The sequence below is a fragment of the Anas platyrhynchos genome, chromosome 27 (assembly GCF_047663525.1).
Source record: "Anas platyrhynchos isolate ZD024472 breed Pekin duck chromosome 27, IASCAAS_PekinDuck_T2T, whole genome shotgun sequence".
NCBI classification, from domain to species: domain Eukaryota; kingdom Metazoa; phylum Chordata; class Aves; order Anseriformes; family Anatidae; genus Anas; species Anas platyrhynchos.
In genome coordinates, this window is record NC_092613.1 from 7,185,522 (window position 1) to 7,205,997 (window position 20,476).

General features: G+C 53.3%; 1 long non-coding RNA gene across 3 annotated transcripts; it reads right to left on the minus strand.

Moving 5' to 3' along the window:
• Positions 1-986: 986 nt before the first annotated feature.
• LOC101795641 (uncharacterized) lies at positions 987-19,396 on the minus strand. Of its 3 annotated transcripts, none has more exons than XR_011805117.1 (5): positions 18,750-19,396; positions 11,182-11,275; positions 10,275-10,593; positions 9,939-10,003; positions 987-5,753 (listed from the first exon to the last, which is right to left on the minus strand). It is a non-coding gene; the product is annotated as an uncharacterized lncRNA (long non-coding RNA). The 3 variants fall into 3 exon arrangements; XR_011805116.1 differs by lacking the exon at positions 18,750-19,396 and adding an exon at positions 15,166-16,655; XR_011805118.1 differs by lacking the exons at positions 10,275-10,593; positions 18,750-19,396 and adding an exon at positions 15,166-16,655.
• Between the last annotated feature and the right edge of the window lie 1,080 nt (positions 19,397-20,476).

Sequence of the window (20,476 nt, forward strand, 5' to 3'; positions counted from 1 at the left end):
CCAGCCTCAGCCTCTGCCACAATTTTTATCCTTTATCCTTTTCTCACGTGGAAAGGCGTTGTATGGCCACCTACAATGACCCTCACAGCGCTTTTCCCCTCACAGCGTTTTTATTTCACGTCACACTTCATCGTTCGTCCTGCTCTACGCTCCCTCAAGGTTCAGGGATGCTGCCCCTGAGCTGTGCCGGGGGGTTTCTGCCTCGCTGCTTCCTCCCCACTGTCCCGCTTCCCCTCCACAAACTCCTGGGAATGGAGCAGTGCCAAGCCCTCAAACATTAACCCTCCCCGAGTCCTACTCTGACGTAGTCACATATGCATATATCTGTGTGCGTCAATATATCCTGCACATGTGAAAGCAAACGGTTAATTTACCATTAAGCACATGAAGGTTTTTATATTCTCACTTCTGACTTCCAATTTAATTGCTAACTGAGACACGTTGCAATATGTTAACAAACCTCATTAGCCACACGCACACACACACACAAAACTGGCTGGCCTTACCTCCGTATGTCCCTACCAGGAAATTAAACCCAACCAGGCATTTTCGAAACTGAAAACATGATGGGGAGGTACAGAGCAGAGCGATCAGACTGGCATTTTGAGGATCTGTGTCAGTCTGCCACCTTTGAAGGAATCTGCCATGGAAAATATTCCGGGAATGAGTTCCTAGACAGAAACTAATACCTCAGTGAAATCCAAAGTAATTTAATGAGTCTGAATCGCTTAAACCGAAGGCTTTATTTACTTCATAGGTATCAGCAAAGACAGCTCCAAGAATCTGTGCTGAGATCAGTGCTCTCAAACCCACTTCCATTATAGCCCTTCATTTTATGCTTTGTGCCCGTGGCATTTGCCTGTCTGAATTCAGCTCTACTTCTGTCGCTAACAAACTTCAAAACGTGAGCAAACTGCTCAGAGAACTGACTGACAATTTTAATTCTCATTTATGCCACGTGACGATGAGTACGTTCGTCCTGCCTTCCTTCTCCCCTCTAATTACTGCAGCTCACAGACGTGTGAGGCGTCTGCACCGCCTCGCAGCGATCAGAAGGAGCGGGCTGTGCGCCGCCAGCCCCAGCCTCCTGCGCTGTGAAGAATTAAGTGTTTACCGAGCACCAGCGTTTGAAATCTCGACTAGCTAAAAGGGGCCATCAAAGCAAAAACAGCGCTCCGGCATCTCCAGTTCATCACATCAGGCCATGGCAGCTGCCATCCTTCTCTGCTGTTGGCAGCAGCTCACAAACGATGCCGTGCAAACACGGTGCTGAGCTCTGCTGTACCAGAACCAAGGCAAGAAACTGCTTCAAGGAGCAGCATCTTCCTGGTAGGCAGGGAAGCGACGTTTGTTTATCACACTGCCAAAGTTCAAAGGCAATCAAAACTGCAAAAACATGTCAAACTGCTGTTTAATTAGAGTGTGAAGAGGCTTTCTTGGAGAGGACAGAAAGGGAATTGTGGTGCTACATTTGGACTCCTACAGAGTCGTTCTCCCAGTGCCCAGTGCTTGCAATGCAACTGCCTGTGCTGCATGCAATTTGTCAGTCCTGTGTTCAAAGGGAAGACGCCCAGCCCAGTGCTCATGCAACACACACAAAATAGGCACAGTTCCACCTTCAGCAAGGACAAAATGAAAGCAAGTTGCACCCATGCAGAGCTTTTTGCCTGTGCAGAAGCGTGATACTGCCTGACCTCCAAGGGACTGGGCGTGCAGCAGCTCCGTCTCACACCAATACCATCTGAGTGCACTGCTCTCAGGACTTTTGGGAGAACCAGCGATGATGGGTGACTGCCCCACACTGACGGCAAACAAAAATACTTGCCAGGGAGGAGCAGCAGGCACAGTGCTCCTCTCGAAGAGAAGCACTCATCTCAAGCATGGGGTAACAAATTATTCAGTAAGCAAAGTGTCTCTGAAGAAGCCTAAACAAATCACAGTTGGGTAGAGTGGTTCAAAGCCAGCCGCTTGCTATGCTGTGGGCAGACAAATCCAGGATTGTCTATTTGAAAATTGCGTTACCCTAGGATACAGTTATCTAATGGTAAAGTTTTAAACGCATCATAAATTAACTCAGATGGCAGCAAAAGCTGCTTTGCAAGCAAATCTTATGTGAATTTTGTCACAATTCAAAAAAGCCCAGAGAATAAACCCACGTCTTAATAGAGATCTGTGTCAACCAGGGCTGACTAAGCCCCAGTGTCTGGACTGCTCACCTGAGAAAACGGATCAGCCCCAGCAGGCTGCAGATCAGCACCAAGCAATGCGTCAATGATACGAGGCTGCTCTGTCCTTCTGTTTGGTACATGCCACCGCCACAGCACGCACGCAAGAGGCAATACCAGCAACAGCAGCGTTCATACATCACTTTGTCTTTCTCTCCTATCTCTGCCCCCTTCCGAAAATAAAAAACACCCTTGGGCATTGCAGATATTAATTAGTGATCGTTACATACAATAGGCACTGAATGACTCTCATAAACAATCACGTTAAGTTTTCAAACAACAGGAGCAGTGGTCTGGGAATTTACTGTGCTTTGGCTAAGATGTTACAGTAAATTAATTCCAGTCCTATCTTCAGCATGCCTCAATTTCCCAGCCACATATCCAACAGTATTTCATTCCTGAAAGAACATGAGTTCCTTTAAACTAATGCTTATAAAATGAAAGAAGCCTCTATGAAAGGAGGCGGTGTATAGACAGATCATTGCTATGGGGAACGTTTAAAAAACCAATAGTTGGTGTGCTTGCTCAATACGGGCATTTCTACCAGCAGGTGAAAAGCGTGGACAACTGACGAGTCTGCTCCTGCGCTCAGGGGCGTTGTGCAGTGGCAGGGTGTTTAGCTGTCCTCCATCTGGAAAAAAAAATAATAAAAAACGGGGGGAGAGAACAACAAACAAGGCACTGCTGCAAGAGGGGAAACAGCCCCCATCAGCACTTGTAATGGAGACACGCACAGAGCATGCAGCAATGGGCTCTCAAGCACCGCTCATCTGCTTTGCTGTTCCCTGTGCAGCTCGTGCTGAAGTCAGGAGGTACCAAACAGAGAAGGAACTGCAGAGATCGCTCCACACGTGCCTGCTCTAAGCGCGGCTGGCTGCCGCTGTAGCTTTCTGTATAGCAGAGTCAAAGAAATGAACTAAGAGGACTTGTCAATGTGAATAAAGCCACAGTCTAAACCCCTCTGCTGCTCGCTCTGGGACACACGCTACGTGTCTTTGGAGCAGTGTGATCAAGCGCTGGGGATGCCGACGAATGCAAAGCGGGGATAAAGGCCTGAGCAGCGAACCGAGAGCCACGCAGCCACGGGGAATCACAGCCAAGCACGGGTTTGAAGTCTGTGTGCTGGATTTAGAGCCTAGAAGTAGTAATGGAGTGTTTCTGTCTGAGTTTGGAGCTTAGTGCTTTGCAGAACAATCGGGACTGCTGCAAGATCAGGAAGTACTTTTTGACTCAAACGAGACAAAATTCAGGCGTTAGGAAACCCGGTTGGTCTCTTGCTCTTTCAGACTGGGCTCGCTTGTTTGTCCACTTGTGTACCGCAGGGAGAGCTTTCCATCCGTGACCCCGTAATCATTCACAGGAACAGAACCTGCTGTTGCAAACATCGCCTCCTCAGAGCTTACCTAAAACAAATCAAACTTCAGAAGCTGTTGGCTTTGTCGAGTCTTACCGCGTTTATCAATTCAGCCGTTACACTCCGCTTCTGCGTGTCTCTGACGATCGCTTGCTAAAATCCTCTGCTTGAACCTGCTCCCTGGTGTCAGATGACTTCACGAGAAGCCGGGTTAGCATCTGTAAGCGTTTCAGCTCTGTCAGTGGTTTTACATCTTTAATGGGATCTGAAATATCTGAAGCTGCCTTGTCAAGTTTCGTAGCCCCATTCGCAGGGATTTGGGATAGCTGACACGGCCCAAAAGCCTACCCCAGTCTCTGCCTGATAAATGTAATCCCCAGCTCCCTCCTGACTCCTTTCCACCAGGCACTTTCATAACTGGGTATCAGCTGCACGAGCAGCTGGGGACACGAGGAGGAGCCGGTCCTGATGGCAAAGCAGCGCTGCAACCTCCCTGTTCTGTACGGGAATTTCCCTACCCAACGCGGAGGGAGAAGCCGGTTTCTTGGGAACAGATTCCCACTCCTCCAAACCACTGCCTTCCACGCACTGGGCCCCAATAGTCCCACAAGTACTTAAAGGCTGTCCTGCAGCCTGTTCCCGTCTCTCAGACACAACCTACTGCCATCACAGCACCGAGGCTGGCTGTGAAGCAGAAATCGGGGGGGAGCAGCCATCCAGGCCCCTCCTGTCACAGCGATCCCACTGCAAGAGCATTTCTTGTTTTTCCACGACTAGTGTTTAAGCAGCAGCAATGCCACACAAGATTTTTTACAGGCATATTTAGAAAATACTGTCCCCATTCTTCTTTCTTTAATGTTAATAATGTAGTTAGAGTCGCAGAAGATCTGTCATAAAAAATATTATCAAAGGAACTAAGATAAGTGCAGAATTATTTGCTGTTTGGAAAATCCAGACACATCACAGAAAGCAATAACAACACAGAATAACTTTGATAAAAGTTTTAAAGAAAGATTTTTTTATAGCCCCAGCAGTAATTACAGCTTATACTGAAATAAGCTCCTTACACCGAGTTTAAGTTAATTTACATTTTAGCAGAAGAGATCAAATAATGTTCTGACAGAATAGACTTCACCTTGAGGGAGGGGTCATCCAGATACAGCTATTGTAGATGAAGAATTTGGCAAAAAAATGTACCTAGGGCTCAGCAGAGATCCGCAGAGAGATTTTTGTCCCCTCCGTTTTGCAGGCTTCGGAGGCCGTCCTGCTTTCAGGCCATTCACAAATCCCACCGTTCCTCAAGGAGCACTGGGGGCACACCTTGCCCTAAGATTTTTTTCCTTCAATCCTTCCTCTCCGTTATGACATCTGTAGTTCTCAAAGTCCTCTTTTATTTTAATTCAGTGTTAGAATTATTGCTTGAAACACAACAAGAACAATTTTCTAGATTTTTTTTTCCCCTGGTGGTGTTTGTACAGCGATACATGTCACTGTGGGCCAAAGCCTTATCAGTGCTGCTGGTTTTTGTTATCAGCTTAATAGTAAAGGACTCCTTTGGAACAAAGGGGATATAAGAGCAGCTTCATAGATCTGCCATTACACTTTACCACTACCATTTAGAGCCAGTTACTTTAGTAGTCATTAATGAATAATGACAATATAATAATCTTCAAAGCTCACTATTCCAGCACCAACCTTTCCTCCAGCTTATAATTAAGATGTCAAAATTAATTTCCCTCTCAGAAAGCAGGGCCTTTTTCTCCTTTTTGATGGATATTTTGCAGATATCCGTTCTCAGCTTCCACAGCTCAGCTTCACCTCCCTGTAAAGGACTGTGTGGATGCGTGCACGGTTCTCCATTTCTCGGTGTCTGTCCTCCAAAACCAGCCTCATAAAGAAAGAAGGGAACGAGAAGGGCCTGGTGGTGTGTGGCCTCCCAGCGCTTGAGCATCGCAATTACCTTAGCATCTCACAGGGGGGCTGCAAAGCTTAATTAATTTGCAGGGCCTCGCTGGGGCTCCCGGGGTGAGTCGCTCGTGCTCCCGTCCTCCGAGGAGGCCCCGGACAGCGGTGTGTGACGGTCAGAGCAGGACGAGGGGATGCAGCACCTGGAGGTAAAGCCAAACCTCTCCTTATCACACTGCAGCCTTCGTGCTCAGCTGCTTATTAAAGACCTATCAAGACAAAAATTAAACAGGCCATTAAGCAGCACTCCGGTGGATTAACGTTAGTCTGTCTCCCTTACGCTGCAGGATTTCAACATTCCTTTGAAGTCTGTGCATTAGAAAATCACTTTCCAAGCCACATAACTTTGAGCTTTAGATGTTTCCTAACAATTCTGGGGCTGATGAACAGCTGACTAATCCTTTAGGATTTAATGAGGTTAACTAACATGCACAGCTTCGTAGGGGAGCTGTAGGTGGTATTCTGGTAGCAAACAGGAAAAACAATGACAGTAAGTTGTGCTCTGTGAAGAGCCATTACGGGATCCCAGCATCGATCAGCAACTTCTGCCGAGGCTCCTCTTTCCTTCAAAGAGCCCAGGGAGGGGTTCTGCTCCTGTTCAATCACAATTACGAACGAACAGCTCTGCTTGCTTGTAACTCTCACTGAAGCCACGAGGCTCACGCATTCCTGTGCTCTGGGTTAGCTTCTGGTTTGCCGGCGCGCTGACGGAGCAGCAGGGGCGTTTTGCTAGCAGACGGTAACTTTTAGCAGCTGGGGCAGGCGGCAGAGCCTGAGCCCCGCTGGCTGCCTGGCCGAGCCCCAACCTGCTGCCCTGCGAGGCCTGGCACCGAGCCCTGCTCCCAGCACAACGCTCAGCACGGGGAAGAGACCGCAGCAAGGAGCCCGAGCCGTCTGCGTGGTGCTATGGGCACCTCGTGCACGCTTCTTCTGCTCCCACTTTGTAGGGGCACGGCCCTGCTCAGCTGCAGCTTGCAGGGCAGCACCGAGGTGCCCCAGCCTCGTGGGCCTGCGAGGGGGCACAGCACGGCTCCGGTGCCCTGCGTGCCAGAGGGCTGAACGCTGAACTTAATTTGGTATTTACTGAAGATGCCGGAGTTTACACACAGATTCATTAGGATGCAATTACAGAGATCAGAACTCAGGCTACTCAGTTATTCTTAGCGAGAGCATGTAATTAACTGCAGGTTCGCGTCAAATGCTACCTAGTGCCTTGGATCAGGTTCAGAGGATCGGCTTGCCCAGAAATAACCAGCAGTGGCGTTTTTCTAAGCACAGCCCCTGGCTGGGAGGCAGCGGTTAGTGGGAAACAGCAGCAGCCCAGGGAGGGAGCTTGCTTGGTGGGAGGACAGCCTGAGCGAGGAGAGGAGAGGAACAGAGCATCCTGCCTGCCACCCAACAGCCCATCCTGAAGGGTCTGGGCAGCAAAACGCATGGAAATGCCAGAAAGCGTGAGCCTGCCCTGATGGCACGGCTGCGAGCCCCAGGAAGGACTTCAGGTAAGAGGAGGCAAAAGAAGAGGTGCTTGCTGCTCAGCCCAGCCGATCGCTCTGACAAGCTGGCCCACGCTGTTCATAGAGACCAGCAGAGGAAAAGGGTGTGATATGCAGGCTGGTGACATCGTAAAAGCTTAAATGGCTTTCCGAACTGAGTGTGCATTAATGGGATGCTAACCAGAACCGACGGTCGAATACTCCAGCAGAAAAACTGCTCTTAGCTGAAACATCCTCATCACTTCCCAGCTGCTGCTGCTCAATTACCATTTCAACAAAGGCACGCAGCCTCAGCTCACAATGTAGATTTCAGGGCTGATTTTCCTACATGGAGGAGGCATTGTGTAGCCCTGCTGCTCCGTGTAACTGCTGCACCATCAAAGGGAGCTGCAGGGACTCGGGCCGTGAGAGCACACGGGTGCACGGAGCTGACTCTGAGCAGCCCTCAGGCAGGAGCCATTCCCCCCCCCAGCCACACAGACCCCTCGGACATGTCCTACCTGGACGTGAGCAGGACAAGGAGCAGAAAACCAGGCGAGTCCCTATGCTTGGGATAAGCAGCAGACCCATCCTGGCTACTCCAGGGAGTGAACCGAGGGCACTGTAAGTGGGTCGAGTATTCCTGCCTCTGCGATTTTGCTGCCTCATGATTAAGCACCATACATATTTATGATTTATTACTGCTGCTTTGGAAAGATCTGCCTGCTACAGCTCATAGATCACAGTAGCACTAGTGGAAAATAAAACTCCGTAAAACTGTTTGCCTGTTGCTCATTTGTAACTCTCCCCTTCAGCTCACAGGAGCCTGGAGACAGAGGCTGCTCTGTACGAGCACAGTTTCCTCACCATCTTCTCCACTCATGAATTATTTCAGGGGAAGATTTCTTTTCATAATAGGAGTGGAAAATTCAGTGCATCCAATTAACGTCTCAGTCACCCTCAGGCCTTCGCAGTCCCTGAAAAAATATGAAGTACCCAGGTAAAAATCCCTTACAAAGCAGTAGCCAGGCAGGTGATTTTTTAGGGCCTGGACATGAAAAGAAGAAAAAAAAAAAGAAAGCAAATCTTACAGGATTTACTGGATGCATAAAGCAGGAAAGCAGCGCGGGCATGAGCAGTGAAACAGGAGCTGGGAGATGGGCACGGTGCCTTCCCCGGTTAATTGTCCAGCCCCCCGTGCCCACGGCGGTACCGCAGGGTGCACAACTCCCGGCTCAGGAGGATGAGATGCAAAGAGCCCAACCTTCCCACATCTTATCTGCAACTGGACTTTTAACAGACTCCTACCGTCTGGAGAATAATAAATAACAAGCCTTTACACTGCAACATCCCAGTTACTGCGGAGAGCTTTAAGCAAAGCCTAAAGAGGAATGGATTTTAGAAGAGGGTTGTGAATGCAGCGCTGCCGGAGCTGCAGCACCTGGGCGAGCGCCTGCAGGAACGCACCCGAGCGCAGCGCACAGGCAAGTCCTCAAACACAGAACTTATTTCCAGGCTTAAAGCCATCGCTGGAGAGCTTTCATGTGCGGCGATGAAGCGAAGGCAGTGGAAGCGTTACAGAAAATACCTTATTACAGCAAAATCGCGCCGCTCTGGATTTCATCATTTCCCTTACGCTGGGGAAAGCTCTGCCAGCAGGCAGCGGGGCAGGGGCAGGGCGAGTGGTGGCAGCACCTGCTGCCGGGCAGAGCCAAGCAGCCCGCGGGCGCCGTGGGGCAGCGATGGGGCAGCAGAGCAGAGCGGAGCCGAGCCCACCCACGGCCAGCCCCAGGCAGCCTCGCAGCACCTGCAGGAGAGCCGTGGGTTCAGGCACCGCTAGCTTGTGCGCTTCCCTGCTGCATAACCCACACTTTTCTAGCAGAGGATAAAAACTCAACAATTGCTGTTGTGCAAGTGCCCATTAATGTGGGGACTGCCAGACAGCCCTCGGATTTGGGAAGAGCTTTTGAGAGAGCGCCAAAGCCTGTCCTCTGTAAGCAGAGTTTTGAAAGCTGCTGCCTGGTAGGTAACAGGCTCCAGGCAATTCTCTGGTGGCTGCTGAGTTGCTGCTTCATCTTGGAGCCTCTGATGAACTTGGAGCTTCGCAGAAGCAGAAATAACGAAATAGACCCTTCCCTTTATGTGAAGCTGGGTGCTGGATGTGCCGCATTGTTCCTATCCCTCTCCTTCACTGCGCAGCAAAGCAAGCACAGCACGGAGGTAAGAGCAGTCATTCCCAGGAGTAACACAGAGAGGATGAAAAACAACCTCAGAGTCGTGTTCTGTGCAAGGTTGTTTATAATGCCGGGAACTATTTTTAAACCTGGGCAATGAAGGGCTGCCAGCTGCAGAGAGCCCTTCTGGGCAGGTACGTGCGCTGCTGGCAGCGCAGGAGCGGGCGCTGGGTGCGGGCAGGGATGGCCGTGACACCACCACAAAACCCTTCCCAAGGACACCGCTCAGGGTAAAAAGCCATTTCTGGAGCTCAGAGAAGAGGAGGAGCAGGGAAAATCCTGGCAGGTGATGCCATGTGCTGTGCTTGGCCATCGGGCAGGAGGGAGCACGCCGGGCAGGGCGGCTGCGCGCGGGGACAAACGGCACGCGGTGCTCCAGCTCCTCGGCGGGGCAAAGAAGAGGGCAGGAGAGGCGGCCAGCCCCTCCTCACTGCATCATCCACACGTCAGCTCCCAGATGCTGACAGCAGCTATTTTGAACAGCCTCTGGCATGGGGAAAGTGAGAAATCAATTCCCAGAGCCAGAATTCCTGTCTACGGCATTTTGGAGAGATTTGAGGCCACCCAGGCTCAGGCTGCGGATACCACCACGGAGCTGCAAGCCCTGTGCCCACCCTTCCCACCGCCCCGGCGAGGGCGATTCTCCACCACCGAGAGGCTCAGCAACCACGGCGTGGCTCTGGCTTACCGGGGAGCCAGGAGCTGCTTGCAATCTGCTGTCACCTCCCGAAGGTTTGGTGTGCGATCATCAATCTGAAAGGGATTACAAGAGAAATGAATATCGTGAACACCCCAAATGAGTCGGATCTATAATGGTTTCCTAGCACACTGTCAATATACGTTACAGTATTTAAATAATAGGTTAACAACTTTTGCCTATAAATTAAACTATTTTATTGAAATGTATGCTGATTACGAGGCAAATATCTTTGTTCTAATTATCTTAATTACGGGCTTTTAATGGCAAGAAGCTGCAGAAATAAAAACACACATAAACGGCGGCTTACAATGATGATAGCCGCACCTGCCAGCGCTTCTGCTGTGTTGTCAGGGTAATTCATGCACCGATTCCCACCGAGGCCAAGGGCTGTGCCGGTGACGTGCGGGCAGGGAGGCAGCCTGGGCTCAGCACGTGCCCACGGGGGGATTCACTGCATGGAGGGGCTGCTGTGGAGGGACGGAGGGCAGGGGGTGCAGGCTGCTTCGACCCCCCAGTACCACAGCACCTCGATTTGCTCCTGGCTGGGGCCCTCCCTGCTCCCCCGGGCACGGGCAGCTGCGGCGTGCCCAGGCACCCGTCCTGGTCCTTCAGCCCCAGGGCCTCGGCTGGGCCCCGTCTGAGTCTGCAGGGAGAAGGAGAATTAATTTCCATTTGCTCTGCTCCACTGCTAGCGACTGCATTCAACCTCCCGGGCTGCTGACTCCGCTCCCATTGCCTATGCCTGACAAACTAATGAATTTCCTTTGATTAGACGTCTGCGCTGCGTCTACCACCTTCGTTTTATTCTCATTTTAGCTCCTTATCTTTCTTCACGCTCCCTTACCCTCAGCCTGTGAGTGGCTGCAGCCTCTCCGGGTGGAGGCTGCGTGCCTTGCTCAGGCTCTTTCTCCTCTCCGAGCACACAGGCAGCGATCGCCCTCGCTGGCTTCTTGCACAGCACTCCTGGAGACACAGGACTGGCCTCAGCTGGGGAACACCACCTGGCTGATCACCAGGGAAAAGAGCCCTTGCGATGCAAGCCCAAGCCGAGGGCTGTGCCTGCAGGCCTGGTTCCTGCAGCGCTGCGCTCAGAGGCTCGGTGCAGAGCCACCAAATCATGCATGGGCAGGGGCTGCGCTCCTGCACCCGCTGCTTGGTGCCCCAGGGAGAAATGCCAAGCGCTGGGAGCAGAAGCAGTGGGGCAGCACGGGGGCAGCACGGGGACACCCACCTCTCGTTGGCTCCTGATGGCAGAGAGTTCTGCAGGACCGACAGGGGGGCTGTGCCATCTCCTGCTGCAACTTGTAACGGTGGGGACACCGCTTCTGAAAAGCACAGAGCAGAAGTAGATCAGAATCAGGTTTTATTTCCCTTCAGATTTATGCAGGCAGGGCCATTTTGGCTCCCCAGCTGTGCATTAACCCTGGGAACACGAAGTCCTGGCCAAACTATCGCAATGGTACAATTTCAAACTGGATTCCCCATCCAGGTTGTTTTTCTATCTGGACATACGGATAGAGGAAATCTTTGGAGACCTTGAAAAAGCAAACTGCCTCACTTTGAATTCCTGAAGCAGCGGCATGGCTAAGAACAGCCTCCGAAGGGAGTGACAGGAGGAACTCAGCACCTTTCCTCACTGTCTAACGTTCACGAAATTTAAAATACTGTACAGAAGGAAAAAAAAAAAGAGGAATAGCCAGTCACGTTGAGGACATTTGGAGGAGTGTGCTATTATGTAAAGCGAGCCAAGGAAAGGTTAGTAAATACCACTCCTTCCCCTGGGAGCTCTTCCCTTGCAGGAGTCATTAGTGCACTGGCAGGATAACAGATCCTCGCCGCTAATTCTCTAGGTCATAAGCAAATTAAACAGCAAAGCTGATCGGCTCTCGATCCACATTAGGCACGGCTGACCAACTCACCTGCCTGCTGGCTGCCATTGTTACAGCAAGGTTAGGGCTACAAATACCAAGCTCTTGTCATTAAACCAAGCAAATTTTGCTCTTAACCATCAGGCAGACCAGGCACGGGGCCTTAGGAGACTACAGGGTGCTCGTCCCCGTGTGCTCACACCACGATCCTGTCCCTGAAGTAGCCTCAGGGAGGTTACACTTGTACTAAGAGGCAGTTTTATTCCAACAAATTGTGATTTCAGTGTTCACACCATCAGCCTACGTATATGAAGATGTTCACTTTGTCCCGCTGGCTCTGCAGGAGGGAGGTGTGACCCCTCCTTTGCTCCTTCCCTAAGCAGTTTGGTCCGGAGCCCACAGGTGGCTCGGGGTCTGGCCACCAGCACCGACCCAACGCCGCGTGCACGATGCTGGCCGGGATCCCTGCAAGCCTGGGCAGCACGCCCAGCCCCGCGGTGCTCAGAGAGGTTTGTGCGAGCACTTTGCTGCAGGGCAGCTTTGGGGAAGAAGCATCCTTCTTGCTACCTCTGCCTCTGCCAGTGCTCTCCCGTTCCAGCTGCTGCAGGACACCGTGGAGCAGCAGAGCCAACTTCAAACGGAAACGCCGCCTGTGAAACCTCCGGAGTCGAAATGCAGCGAACAAAACCAGCCACCCGCACGCAGCACACCGTCCCAAATCCTGCCTTTAATCTCAGGTTCCAGCACCAGCCTTCCCCCCATCCAATTACTTGTCTTCCAATTGACATCGCAATATTAAATTCCTAAGAACTAAAGCACTTTGAAAACATAACCTACTTTAAAGCAGACAAGATTTATAACAGAAGTATTTACTTTCTAGTCTTTGACGCTATCAAAGTCCCTGCTGCCTGCTCAGCAGCCCCTCAGCCATGCCTCCAAGCCCAGGGGCTGCCAGGCGCACATCCCACAGCGGGCAGCGTCTGCCGAGGTGCCCTGGGGGCTCTGCTCCCCCAAAGGCTGCGGCGTGGTTTGTGGCCACGCTGCAATTTTAGCCCTCGAGAGCAGCGCAGAAACCACAGAGGATGCCTCTGCCATGGCAGTGAAACAAGGTCACGGCAGCGAACCTCCAGAAGGGAGGCTCGGAAAAGCCTGCAGCGAGGTGCCGGCCAAGCAAGTTGGGATCAGGCATGGAAAAGGACCGAAGAGGTACCCAAAAGTGGGCAAGGGGGCAGTGAGGGTCTCCCCATACTCACTGGTGGCAGGAGCATGACAGTGCTTTCCCTCTGCTGCTCCCAGGACCTAGTAAAACAGCCCAGAGCCACTGCTCTCCTTGCGCTTCTCTCCCGCTGCCCCCAGCGCCTCCAGCCCAGGGGTGAGGGTGGCACCGCGCTGCCCCACTGCTCGGTTATGGGGGCTCTGGCACCACGGGCTGGTCAGCACGCAGCTGTGACACCCAGAGGCAGCTCAGATGTGAACTGGGAAATCTTTCCGCTGGTGCAAGTGGCAAGTCTCCAGGCAGCAAGGCAGGCAGCGGGACTCCTGGTGCACTTTTCTGCCTGGCCTCATCCCTAATCATATATTGCTGCGCTAACCTAAATGGAGTAACATTAACTTTCACTCCTGAAGCAAGGTGCAATTAGTTGGGCATAAAAGAACACTGAAGTGATGCTAATTACCCTCTAAAAGATGAATAGGATTGAGCCAGAGAAGCAGAAAATTACCTTTGTGGGAAATCAGTCTCAGAGTCTGTACTGAACAGCGGCGGCAGCAGCAGGACAGGCACAGCCCGGGCAGAGCTGCCTCTCCTCCACATCCAGCAGAGCCCTGAGCAGCCGAGGATGCGGGGAGCATCCCACCCGTGGCCACAGCCAGCTCCTGCTCCGGACTGGGTGTCCCCAAGAGAATGCTTGGACCTCACCTAGTGCAAAACCCACCCACACCTGAGACCTTGGGAAGCTTCACCCCCACCTGCTCCACTGCAGGCAGGCTACCTCGGTACTCTGCAGCTCCCAGGACCTTTAATAGTAATTAACAGGCTGTTCTGCTTGAGTCCTGGTGGTAAGGGGAGGCAGCCTGCTGGGGTCCAAAGCACAGCACGTAGCAGGACAGCTCTGACACGGCTGAAAATGCTCCTGAGAAGGGGCAGAGACCCGGCTCCCTCCGAGGGATAGCACCTCGGCAGCCTCCTGCTTTCCCTTCCGCTCCGAGCTCATACATACACAACCTTCATGTTCCCATCAAAGCCTCTCCCTGATTTATGCCCATGGGAGAAGCTCACGGAGTTACGTTGTGGGAACTAAACGTTTTAAAAGGCAAATTGAAAAGCAGTCCAGAAAGCAATCTGCTCCCAGGTACCGCTGCCGTCTGCTCTCCCTGCTCCACCAGACAGGCTGTACCTGCAGCACAGGCTGCTTGTTCCAGCCATGCTGCGAGCGCTGGTTTCTTTTATAAGATGCATTATTTACCAGTCTGACGTGCAGCTCATTTAAAAAAACAAGATTTATCAGCAAAAAAAAAAAAAGTAGTGCTTGCTATGGCAGCTTCCAACAAGCGCAGCGGGGCTCTTTGCTGGCCCGGTGCTGACCGTGCAGATTCCTGCCCCATCCAGCACCAAAATGCCCTGGCCCGGTGCAAAGCGGCCCCAGGGCTCATCCCCCCCATGCCTGGGGCTCCCCACATGGTGCCACCGGCCTGCAGCCCCCCGAACTTGGGAATTAAACAAATGGGTCAGGGATGCCTGCACCAAGGAGAGACCTTCCCAGCACCGCGGTAACTCCCATGCTGGTGGAGATCCCAGATCCTGCAGCCTGGCCCTTTTTGGGGAGCAGCAGCTCCCCAAAGGGGTGCTTCCCGCAGAGCTGGGGTACCCCCAACACTGCTCCCCGTGCTGCTGTGTTCCCAGCGGGATCTGTCCTGCTCCACTGCTGCCCGCCCTGCAGGGACCGGGCCGTGCTTGCCTTTTGTGCCCTGCTCTGCTGGTAGAAGCGGCTCCCTCCAGCCCAACAAAGCCAGAGGAGCTGCTCCGGTGCCAAGGAATTTTTAGCAAGCCGTGGGAAGTGTCAGTCGCTTTGCAAAGGTGCGACTGTTCTCAACGAGCAAAGCGTAACCAGAGCTCGCCGAGAGATCAGGATCTGCAGCGGGACATCGGGGCTCAGAGAAACAACGTCCTCGCCCCGCGTGCCCCCTTCCTGGCCAGCACCCCACTGCTGCTGTGCGCCCAGCTCCTGGGGCCACAAACTTCCCTCCTTCGACCCCTTCCTCCCCCGTCCTCATGTTGGTAAGCCAAGGGATGATGCCACCCTGCTCGCTGTGCCCCCTGCCCTGCTCTGAACTCCCCGTGGCCGTACCTGCAGGAGGAGCTCCCCAGGGACCCGCTGCCCTCGGACACCCGGCGCCGTCACGGCCACTGGCACGTGCTCGATCCTGGCCCTGCCGCCCCTCCTCAGCAGCCCGGAGCTGGAGCACGCTGTAAGCACAGATGAATGTTTAATGCTCAGAGCAAGTTTTTGCGTTGACCTACATTTCCTTCCCCCAGACACCACGCTGGGGCCTGAGGGGATCGCGTGGGGCAGGAGCGCGGTGCAACCCCCGGTGCTCGTAGCAGCCCCCAGCCCACACAAGCCGGGCACCAGATCCTCCCTCCCTGGTGCCCGGTCCTCTCGCAGCTCCAGCCTGAGCCAGAGCTGGTGCACGCCTGCGGGTGCTGCTTCCCGTACCTGCAATGGGTGGGCTAAAACCAAGGCCAGGCTGACCCTGAGGAGCACACAAACCTTGTGCCAGGGTGGCCGCAGCACCGGCAGGGCGCAGGGCTGCTGCTCCTGCACGTGGCCGAGTCGCATCCTCCAAAGGCAGCGCTGCCCCATCAATAATAAAAAGCAATTTCCCCGGACAGAGCCGGGAGATTACGCGGGCATTCGCACTCCTCATCTGCTGCTGACAGGATGGGAAGGACTTTAATAAGATGTGATTTGACAGTAACACAAAACAACAACAGCATTAAGGGAAGAGTAATGGCAAAGGCAGCTGTCAAAAACCTCATGTTCCCTAACCAGGAGAAAGAAATCAGAGCTGTCAGGCCTCAGTGGAGAGCAAAGGGCAGCCAGGACAGGAGTGGGTGGCCAGGTAGAGCTGGCAGCCCCAGGAGGAGGCGTTGGGGCTGGGGAGGCCGAGGGGACCCACCGGGGAGCTGCAGCAGGGAGAGCAGGAGGAGTGGGGCAGGCCGATGGACTGAAAGAGAGGGAAATGAAATGCATCCAGGAGGCTCTGCGAGGCTGTGCCAGCTCACCGGCCCAGGATCCAGGAGCTCATGGTGAGAGGAGCTCATGGTGAGGATCTGCAGCACCACAGCCCCCAAAACCTGCAGCAGAGGGAGAACCACCAACAGGGCAGGGACACACCAAAGTGGGGAGGGGACCCTGCTCAGCTGGCAGCAGCCCCTGGGCCATGGCAGAGCTCAGAGAGGATCCACGGGGCACTGCTGCTCCCGGGGAGCGCAGATCAGCGGGCGGCACCCACACAGCACAGAGAGGTTCAGGCCAGACAAGATCTCATTAAGATTCTGTTGTGCCTCGATTCTTGTAATTAAGAAATGAGGGTGAGAAATGGAGAGGCCCAGTAAAACTAGACACCCCCCTCCCCTTTTAATATGGGCTGCGTGTTATGAGCCGCATTAATACAAAAAGCACAGAAATACAACTCGGAGGCCTTGGAAAAGTGCCCTGCCCATGCAAAGCAGCACGCAGAGATACTCTAGTGGTGCTCACAGCCTCCAGCTGCACGCAGCCACGCCAAGAAACCCATGGGCCAAAGCAGCAGCACAGTCACAGCCCAGCACCACGGCTCCCCGTAGCAATGAGAGCACGGGGAGGACAACCACAGCACGGGTAGGAAAACCTTGAGGCAGGAGCCTCGAGAGCACTGCCTGCATGGGAAGCACCTTCCTGAGGAAGAGCAGCCCCGAGGAGGACACTGGCTCCCATCAGAAGCTCCACCAAAAGCTCCTCCGCTACGGCCCCAAGGAGCGGGGGCTGCCCCGTGCCCTCACGCGGTGCCTGCTCCCAGGGCAGAGCCTGCCCGAGCCCGGGGAGCCGCTGCCAAGCCCAAAGCCACTGGGTGCAAACCAGGTTTGGGATTTGCTCACGTGTGTGCCTGGCAACACAAACAAGCAGGGCTTCGTGAAGCCTTTATTTTAAAAATATGTTTTTTAATTTAAATGCAAATTCGGCGCTGCGTTATCTGTAAGGTCATTTGAAGTGACACGCTGCTTAATTAGCGAGGATGAGTCTCAGGAAGCAAAAGCAGCTAATGGCTGGCCCTTTCCTGGGCATTTGTTTTAAGTTAATTAAAATTTCTCAGAGAGGGATCCATCCTGCTCTGCAGAACGGCTCCTGCCTCCGTCCAGCCAGTCCCTCCCTAAGCCAAGCGTGCTGCCAGGGCTGCTCTCAGCAGGCCATTAGCTATTAATCAAGCAGAGCACATTTATTCCCGCATCCTGAAATCCCCTTTGGCGACTCACAAATCACAGCCCACCGCTCGATGGATGCGCCCGCACCACCCGGCAGCAGGCAGAGCGCTCTCCGCGATACATCAGAGCGAGGACGGGGGAGATTTTTCTTAATGCTGGGAGGAATTACACGTCTAAGCCTTCAGAAGAGACATTAAACCTTACATGAAATTGAACCTTCAAAGTGAGGAGCGGAGCAGTTACCCTGTGTTACGCACAAGTTACGCGCGAGAGGAGCTCGTTTGGAGACGAGCTGCCTTTGCCAAGAGCCGCGCTCCGTGCCGTCAGGGGCGTGCGTCACAGATCCAGGGAGGGAGTTCAACCCTTCCCTCAGCCCTCCTCTACCTCGTGCCCCCGTGGCCCACTGGTGTGAGGGGTTAGGAGCAGAGCCAGGGGTCTGGACCTCGCAGCAGTGACGGCTCCGAGGGCGCACAGAGCGCCTCAGCCCCCTGTGCTTGGTTTAATCAGTGTAAGTCCCTTCCCAGTGCGGATCGATAGCCTCTCATTGGGAGAAAATGAGATAAACGGCGGCCTTAATAGCGCTCCATTTCCCTGCAAATAGGAATCCCGATCTGGGTCTGCCTCCCAGCTGCAGGAAGAAAAGGCCCTTAATTAACAGCCCTGCTCAGAGGCTGCCCGCTCTCTGCAGTGCTGTGTTTCATCCCAGCTCCTGTCCTGACCCGCTCTGTGCGGCCAAGCAGATGCAGAAATAGCTGGGTGCCAGACAGAGGAAGGGAAACCAGGCAGGAGAGGCACGGGGTGAGCCCTGTCCTTCCGCCCCATTACTCGCTTCTTCTCTTACCCAGCACGTGCCCTAAGGACACAAAAGGCTGGGCTCAGAATCCTGCAACACCCTGAGTTGGACCCTCAAGGATCATCGCATCCAGCTCCTGGCTCCACTCAGGACCACACAAAAAAAAAAAAAAACCTATAGCTGAGAGTGGTGCTCAAACAGTTCTTGAACTCCACCAGGCTGAGCACCAGGGAGTCTGCTGTACGCCCAGCCGCCCTCTCGGTGAGGAGCCTTTTCCCAACACCCAGCCCGAAACACTTCATTTGGTGGAAGGGAAATCCCAGCCAGGAGCAGAGCTGGGACCCCAGCTGGGTGCACCCTCAGCTGCTCCAAGCTGGACCCTGCACTGCTTCAAACCACCGAGGGATTAAAGCGAGGAAGGGAAAGGATCTTCCACAAAAACTCAAGTCGTTAGCGAAGCCTGAGGGTAGATGCAATTGTTTTCTGTTTTTTCCTCTCTTTGATGACCCAGTTTTTTTAATCTCATCAGCACCAGGCTGCAGTGTTAATTTTTAAATATGCTTGGGTAACTGAGAACATTAACTATTCATGATCTTATCTTCAATAGCTGCTGGTTCTCTGACACTGTGCCAAAGTTGAGATGTACATAATAAACCTGGGAGAGCTGAACTTACCCGGAAAGGTGATAGCTGGTTTTTCCTGAGCACCTTGTTGAGATGATCACAGGACGGGGTGGGGTTTCACAATACTTCACAAAGCGAGGCTTGGGGGGCAGGCTTGGATCACGGCGGCTATCTTCCTGCAATTACCGCGGCTTGAAAATACTCAGAGCATGCAAAAAGCTGGTATCTGGGGAATGCTGTGGACACTCTGCGACTGCTTCAGCTCCAGTCCCCTAGGAAAACCCAAAGCATTCTGGAATTACCAGGGATGCCTCCTGAGGCTGCTGCAGGAGGCAGGCAGCGCTGTGCCTGCTCCTGAGGCCAGGCACGGGCACTGAGGGTGCCCTGGTGAGCAGGCGTGTGCTGACAGACCTAAGAGTCGAGAGCCTTTACGCAGAGAAGAGGCAGCCCTTTGGCAAAAAAAGCACAGGAATGTGGCACTAGGGCAGTAAAATGAAAGCAAAAGTCCTGATGTTTGCTTGCAGCCTGCGTTTGCTGTTGGGTTCCCGCAGTGCGGGACCTACGGCCACGACACGCGGCCCACGAGCAACCCAAACGCTGCCAAACGCATCGCGAGCTGCCACACAGAGTCGGGCAGGGACCCAAGGCAGAGCTGCCAGCAGCCGAGCCCCTGCCCAACAGCGTGCTCCGACAGCTGCCGGCAAGGCAAGGCAAGGCAGGAGCCTCCGCAGGGGCTGGCCGGCTCTCCTGGGAAAGCGGCGCCCAGAGCCGCATCTGGAGCTGCTCTCTGCCAAGTCGCTCCCCTGGGCAGCCACGGCCAGGAGAGAAAAGCCCTGAGCTGGAGGTTGCCACGTGCTGAGCTTCCAACAACCGCGGCGTGCCAAGGAGAGCGGCTCATTTCTGCTCGTTGGGCTGGGGTGAGCTCTAGATCCACGCTTCGTGGGCACAAACCTTTGGGGTCAGCCAGAAGAGAGGAGCAGGCAGCCACGGCTCAGTTAAACCTGGGAAAAACTGCAGTGCTGACAGCTGTGAACAGGCAGAACCGAGTGCAGGAACAGCAAACGTGCTCATCAGACATGGACCAGCAAAACACCACAGTGGTAGAAATAGGGTAGGTTATTCAAAGGAATAATAATAAAAAAAAAAAACTTACACAGGTTTTTAGGAAGGATGGTAGCTGGTAGGGTGGGAAGTAGTCGCCTCTCCTCCTGCAGCAGGTATCTGGGGACACGCTGTCACTACCTCATTTATGCTCTTGGTCTGTTGCCAGAAAGAAAATCACTTTTGGCACTTGAAAGGATCCGAATAGCAGGACGGCAGTGCTGTGAGCACAGAGATCGCTGAGTCTTCTCGCTCGGAGGCAACAGCCCTGCTGTTGTACCGCATTTCCAGAAGTATTTGTGCTTCCTAGTGGAAAACTGAAATAAGAACTATTTGGTAACAAAATCTACTTTTAACCAAGGCTCTAATTTTGAAAATAATCTGTGTCTAGGTGGGAGGCAGCTGACAAGAAAATCTGGCACTGTTCTCATCTCTCACAAGCAGCAGGTGCCTCAGGTAGCATATACACATACAAGGCACCTGAACCAGGACTGCAAGCAATGAGTTTTCACGAAAACTGACAACCTAGTAACAAATTCAGATCTCACCTCTGTAACCTTGCTGCAGAATTACTGGTGAACCTATTGAAATGCAACATTTTCCTTCCAGACTGCCACTCACCTGCAGTCGTTTCCTCCCCGCTTGCTCCATGCCAGGCCTGCAGCAGTGCCCATCGC